The sequence below is a fragment of the Silene latifolia genome, unplaced genomic scaffold (genome assembly GCF_048544455.1).
Source record: "Silene latifolia isolate original U9 population unplaced genomic scaffold, ASM4854445v1 scaffold_178, whole genome shotgun sequence".
Classification (NCBI taxonomy): Eukaryota; Viridiplantae; Streptophyta; class Magnoliopsida; order Caryophyllales; family Caryophyllaceae; genus Silene; species Silene latifolia.
In genome coordinates, this window is record NW_027413150.1 from 166,014 (window position 1) to 173,299 (window position 7,286).

Sequence of the window (7,286 nt, forward strand, 5' to 3'; positions counted from 1 at the left end):
TGACTCGTTGTGTGAATCATTTGTCATTGTTCATTAGTCCTTCTAACTCGTTGTGTAAACTATTTGCCCTTGTTCATTAGTCCTTGTAAATCGTTGTGTGAGCCACTTGTCCTTGTTCTTTAGTCCATGTGACTTGTTGTGTGAACCATTTGTCCTTGTTCATTAGTCCTTGTGACTCGTTGTGTAAACCATTTGTCCTTGTGACTCGTTGTGTAAACCATTTGTCCTTGTTCATTAGTCTATGTGGCTCGTTGTTTAAACCATTTGTCCTTGTTTATTAGTCCTTGTGATTCGTTGTGTAAACCATTTATCCTTGTTATTGTGACTTGTTGTGTGAATCATTTATCCTTGCTCATTAGTCCTTGTGACTCGTTGTCTGAACCATTTGTCCTTGTTCATTAGTCCTTGTGACTCGTTGTGTAAACTATTTGTCCTTGTTCTTTAGACCTTGTGACTCGTTGTGTGAACCATTTGTATTTGTTCTTTAGTCCTTGTGACTCGTTGTGTAAACCATTTGCCATTGTTTATTAGTCCTTGTGACTCGTTGTGTAAACCATTTGTCCTTGTTATTGGGGCCTTTCGTGTGAACCATTTTTCCTTTTTCATTAGTCCTTGTGGCTCGTTGTGTGAACCAATTGTCCTTGTTCATTAGTCCTTGTCACTCGTTGTGTAAACTATTTGTCCTTGTTCATTAGTCCTTGTGACTCGTTGTGTGAACCATTTGTCCTTGTTCTTTAGTCCTTGTGACTCGTTGTTTAAACAATTTGTCCTTGTTTTTTAGTTCTTGTGACTCGTTGTGAAAACCATTTGTCCTTGTAATTGTGACTTGTTGTGTGAACCATTTTTCCTTGTTCATTAGTCCTTGTGACTCATTGTGTGAATCATTTATCCTTTTTCATTAGTCCTTCTAACTCGTTGTGTTAACTATTTGCCCTTGTTCATTAGTCCTTCTAAATTGTTGTGTGAGCCATTTTTCCTTGTTCTTTAGTCCATGTAACTTGTTGTGTGAACCATTTGTCCTTGTTCATTAGTCCTTGTGACTCGTTGTGTAAACTATTTGTCCTTGTTCATTAGTCCTTGTGACTCGTTGTGTGAACCATTTGTCCTTGTTCTTTAGTCCTTGTGACTCGTTGTTTAAACAATTTGTCCTTGTTTTTTAGTTCTTGTGACTCGTTGTGTAAACCATTTGTCCTTGTAATTGTGACTTGTTGTGTGAACCATTTTCCTTGTTCATTAGTCCTTGTGACTCGTTGTGTGAATCATTTGTCATTGTTCATTAGTCCTTCTAACTCGTTGTGTAAACTATTTGCCCTTGTTCATTAGTCCTTGTAAATCGTTGTGTGAGCCACTTGTCCTTGTTCTTTAGTCCATGTGACTTGTTGTGTGAACCATTTGTCCTTGTTCATTAGTCCTTGTGACTCGTTGTGTAAACCATTTGTCCTTGTGACTCGTTGTGTAAACCATTTGTCCTTGTTCATTAGTCTATGTGGCTCGTTGTTTAAACCATTTGTCCTTGTTTATTAGTCCTTGTGATTCGTTGTGTAAACCATTTATCCTTGTTATTGTGACTTGTTGTGTGAATCATTTATCCTTGCTCATTAGTCCTTGTGACTCGTTGTCTGAACCATTTGTCCTTGTTCATTAGTCCTTGTGACTCGTTGTGTAAACTATTTGTCCTTGTTCTTTAGACCTTGTGACTCGTTGTGTGAACCATTTGTATTTGTTCTTTAGTCCTTGTGACTCGTTGTGTAAACCATTTGCCATTGTTTATTAGTCCTTGTGACTCGTGTAAACCATTTGTCCTTGTTATTGTGACTTGTCGTGTGAACCATTTTTCCTTTTTCATTAGTCCTTGTGACTCGTTGTGTGAACCAATTGTCCTTGTTCATTAGTCCTTGTCACTCGTTGTGTAAACTATTTGTCCTTGTTCATTAGTCCTTGTGACTCGTTGTGCGAACCATTTGTCCTTGTTCTTTAGTCCTTGTGACTCGATGTTTAAACAATTTGTCCTTGTTTTTTAGTTCTTGTGACTCGTTGTGAAAACCATTTGTCCTTGTAATTGTGACTTGTTGTGTGAACCATTTTTCCTTGTTCATTAGTCCTTGTGACTCATTGTGTGAATCATTTATCCTTTTTCATTAGTCCTTCTAACTCGTTGTGTTAACTATTTGCCCTTGTTCATTAGTCCTTCTAAATTGTTGTGTGAGCCATTTTTCCTTGTTCTTTAGTCCATGTAACTTGTTGTGTGAACCATTTGTCCTTGTTCATTAGTCCTTGTGACTCGTTGTGTAAACCGTTTGTCCTTGTGACTCGTTGTGTGAACCATTTGTCCTTGTTCATTAGTCTATGTGACTCGTTGTTTAAACCATTTGTCCTTGTTCATTAGTCCTTCTAACTCGTTGTGTAAACTATTTGCCCTTGTTCATTAGTCCTTCTAAATTGTTGTGTGAGCCATTTGTCCTTGTTCTTTAGTCCATGTGACTCGTTGTGTGAGCCATTTGTCCTTGTTCATTAGTCCTTGTGACTCGTTGTGTGAACCATTTGTACTTGTTCATTAGTCTTAACTCGTTGTGTAAACCATTTGTCCTTGTTATTGTGACTTGTCGTGTGAACCATTTTTCCTTTTTCATTAGTCCTTGTGACTCGTTGTGTGAACCAATTGTCCTTGTTCATTAGTCCTTGTGACTCGTTGTGTAAACTATTTGTCCTTGTTCATTAGTCCTTGTGACTCGTTGTGTGAACCATTTGTCCTTGTTCTTTAGTCCTTGTGACTCGTTGTTTAAACAATTTGTCCTTGTTTTTTAGTTCTTGTGACTCGTTGTGAAAACCATTTGTCCTTGTAATTGTGACTTGTTGTGTGAACCATTTTTCCTTGTTCATTAGTCCTTGTGACTCATTGTGTGAATCATTTATCCTTTTTCATTAGTCCTTCTAACTCGTTGTGTTAACTATTTGCCCTTGTTCATTAGTCCTAAATTGTTGTGTGAGCCATTTTTCCTTGTTCTTTAGTCCATGTAACTTGTTGTGTGAACCATTTGTCCTTGTTCATTAGTCCTTGTGACTCGTTGTGTAAACCATTTGTCCTTGTGACTCGTTGTGTAAACCATTTGTCCTTGTTCATTAGTCTATGTGACTCGTTGTTTAAACCATTTGTCCTTGTTTATTAGTCCTTGTGATTCGTTGTGAAAACCATTTGTCCTTGTAATTGTGACTTGTTGTGTGAACCATTTTTCCTTGTTCATTAGTCCTTGTGACTCATTGTGTGAATCATTTGTCCTTTTTCATTAGTCCTTCTAACTCGTTGTGTTAACTATTTGCCCTTGTTCATTAGTCCTTCTAAATTGTTGTGTGAGCCATTTTTCCTTGTTCTTTAGTCCATGTAACTTGTTGTGTGAACCATTTGTCCTTGTTCATTAGTCCTTGTGACTCGTTGTGTAAACCATTTGTCCTTGTGACTCGTTGTGTAAACCATTTGTCCTTGTTCATTAGTCTATGTGACTCGTTGTTTAAACCATTTGTCCTTGTTCATTAGTCCTTCTAACTCGTTGTGTAAACTATTTGCCCTTGGTCATTAGTCCTTCTAAATTGTTGTGTGAGCCATTTGTCCTTGTTCTTTAGTCCATGTGACTCGTTGTGTGAGCCATTTGTCCTTATTCATTAGTCCTTGTGACTCGTTGTGTGAACCATTTGTACTTGTTCATTAGTCTTAACTCGTTGTGTAAACCATTTGTCCTTGTTATTGTGACTTGTCGTGTGAACCATTTTTCCTTTTTCATTAGTCCTTGTGACTCGTTGTGTGAACCATTTTTCCTTGTTCATTAGTCCTTGTGACTCGTTATTTAAACAATTTGTCCTTGTTTTTTAGTTCTTGTGACTCGTTGTGTAAACCATTTGTCCTTGTAATTGTGACTTGTTGTGTGAACCATTTTCCTTGTTCGTTAGTCCTTGTGACTCGTTGTGTGAATCATTTGTCATTGTTCATTAGTCCTTCTAACTCGTTGTGTAAACTATTTGCCCTTGTTCATTAGTCCTTGTAAATCGTTGTGTGAGCCACTTGTCCTTGTTCTTTAGTCCATGTGACTTGTTGTGTGAACCATTTGTCCTTGTTCATTAAGCCTTGTGACTCGTTGTGTAAACCATTTGTCCTTGTGACTCGTTGTGTAAACCATTTGTCCTTGTTCATTAGTCTATGTGGCTCGTTGTTTAAACCATTTGTCCTTGTTTATTAATCCTTGTGATTCGTTGTGTAAACCATTTATCCTTGTTATTGTGACTTGTTGTGTGAATCATTTATCCTTGCTCATTAGTCCTTGTGACTCGTTGTCTGAACCATTTGTCCTTGTTCATTAGTCCTTGTGACTCGCTGTGTAAACTATTTGTCCTTGTTATTTAGACCTTGTGACTCGTTGTGTGAACCATTTGTATTTGTTCTTTAGTCCTTGTGACTCGTTGTGTAAACCATTTGCCATTGTTTATTAGTCCTTGTGACTCGTTGTGTAAACCATTTGTCCTTGTTATTGTGACTTGTCGTGTGAACCATTTTTCCTTTTTCATTAGTCCTTGTGACTCGTTGTGATGCAGGAGCAATGTGTAAAACGAAGTATTGGAAATGATTCTGCCGAAATGAAGATTATTGAACACTCGACAGGACTGTTCAGAATGCTCAAGTATGATTCAGGCAAGTTCACGTGTTTACTTGGCATCCAAGGTAGTGATGTCGAGACTTCTTACCAAAAGGAGTCATATCCTAGTTTAATTATATTAGGTAATAAGTATTTTGTGTTCAAATAGGATTATCTTAGTTTCCTAAATCGTGTGGAATTAGTTTAGCTTATTTAATTTCGAATAAGATTAGGAAAGGTTAGCTTATATCCTAATTCTAGTCAAGTTAGGAAAACTTGTTATTTCCTAATCTTAGTTTAATTAGAATACCTTAAATCTGGTTGTATTTTAATTATTATTAGTTTAATAACTTTCCTAGTTAGTTTAGGAAAGGAGTATAAGCTAAGGAATTAGATCTCAAGTCAGATTTGTGACATCGAGTAGGATTAGGGAAGATAGCTTATTAGTCAAGCTAGGTAGGAGTATAAATAGGACTTCGTTGTAACCCTATTTTTCAGATTATGAGTTTAATAAAAATCGTTCCCTGTGTGAGAACAATTGAGTTCAAGGCTTGCGAGTTTTGGCTTTAAGATCTTCTTTGCGAGGTTGATCATTTGAGTGTTTCGAGTTCGTACCTTGCGAGGCGGAGAGCGAGATTCACAATACTATCCCGGTTAATTTGTTACTTTTCACGTTTTACAACAATTTCAATTAATATTCCGCTGCGTTAATCCTAAAATACTTAGACGAACAGACAAACAAACAGTCAAATTGTCAAGTTTTCATCCTAAACAGACGGTCGATCTGTTCAATCTAATTCGTCCAAGTTATTTTACATCAAATTGGTATCGAGCTTGGCTCTTGATTTCCTTAAATCCAAGACGGTCCTTGGGTTTTTTATCGTTTGTTACCAGCGCTACCATGTCTCGAAAAAAACTCAGGCAAGCATTAAAGAAGTTAGAGGAATATGAGGAAAAATTGTTATGGGAAGACATAACAAGGAGAATTGATCAGATCTCATCCAAATACGAGAAGTGGGAGCGTGATCTTATTCAATCTTGTGGAGTAAAGAAAGACGAGACAAAGATTGACTCTCTTAAGTTGCTAGCTGATCCGATTAATGACGGAAAGGCTGAATCTTTTGATGAGATTCAAAAGGATGGGGAGACGTTACGAACATTTGTCCTTGTCGGATTCTGGAGATGCCTTATCTTGTCGAAACAGACAGTTCAAAAGACTGTTCGAATAAGGATGTTCAGCAAGAAGGAGAGGAGCATGTAGAGAACAAGGTGGAAGAGGGCTTTGTTCTTTGATTTGCTTGCGCGTGATCAAGAAGTGCTACCGAATCTGTCCAAGACGGAAACAAACAAAGCTAATTTGGTATTCGGTAAGGTAATGCTGCGTGTTGGTAATTGTTCGGATTTTCAGTTTAACAAAAAGTATCAATCACCACTCGAAGTATCAATTGACAAGAAACTCTACGGTGGGGGTTGTCAATACTGTTTGTTGTTGAATTCGGTTCATGTGGGAGCTGATCACGGTGGTTTTACTAGCACCTATTTCGAATATTCTGGTTTTGTGCAAGGAGGGAGGCGGGGTGGAAGGCACAAACAAAGATTGTTTAAAAGCTACAAAAGAAGTAGACGCAAAAACCGATGGTTCAAGGGGACTAGGTTTAAGAACAAAAGAAAGAGTCATATAAGCTGCATAAGAATCACTACTATAATGATTAAGATGGGATGGTTCATATTTGATCCGGGAGGCCGATGGTCCAAGAATCGGGTCGATTCTTTTTTGAAGAAAGGGAGAATGATGCAGGAGCAATGTGTAAAACGAAGTATTGGAAATGATTCTGCCGAAATGAAGATTATTGAACACTCGACAGGACTGTTCAGAATGCTCAAGTATGATTCAGGCAAGTTCACGTGTTTACTTGGCATCCAAGGTAGTGATGTCGAGACTTCTTACCAAAAGGAGTCATATCCTAGTTTAATTATATTAGGTAATAAGTATTTTGTGTTCAAATAGGATTATCTTAGTTTCCTAAATCGTGTGGAATTAGTTTAGCTTATTTAATTTCGAATAAGATTAGGAAAGGTTAGCTTATATCCTAATTCTAGTCAAGTTAGGAAAACTTGTTATTTCCTAATCTTAGTTTAATTAGAATACCTTAAATCTGGTTGTATTTTAATTATTATTAGTTTAATAACTTTCCTAGTTAGTTTAGGAAAGGAGTATAAGCTAAGGAATTAGATCTCGAGTCAGATTTGTGACATCGAGTAGGATTAGGGAAGATAGCTTATTAGTCAAGCTAGGTAGGAGTATAAATAGGACTTCGTTGTAACCCTATTTTTCAGATTATGAGTTTAATAAAAATCGTTCCCTGTATGAGAACAATTGAGTTCAAGGCTTGCGAGTTTTGGCTTTAAGATCTTCTTTGCGAGGTTGATCATTTGAGTGTTTCGAGTTCGTACCTTGCGAGGCGGAGAGCGAGATTCACAATACTATCCCGGTTAATTTGTTACTTTTCACGTTTTACAACAATTTCAATTAATATTCCGCTGCGTTAATCCTAAAATACTTAGACGAACAGACAAACAAACAGTCAAATTGTCAAGTTTTCATCCTAAACAGACGGTCGATCTGTTCAATCTAATTCGTCCAAGTTATTTTACATCACGTTG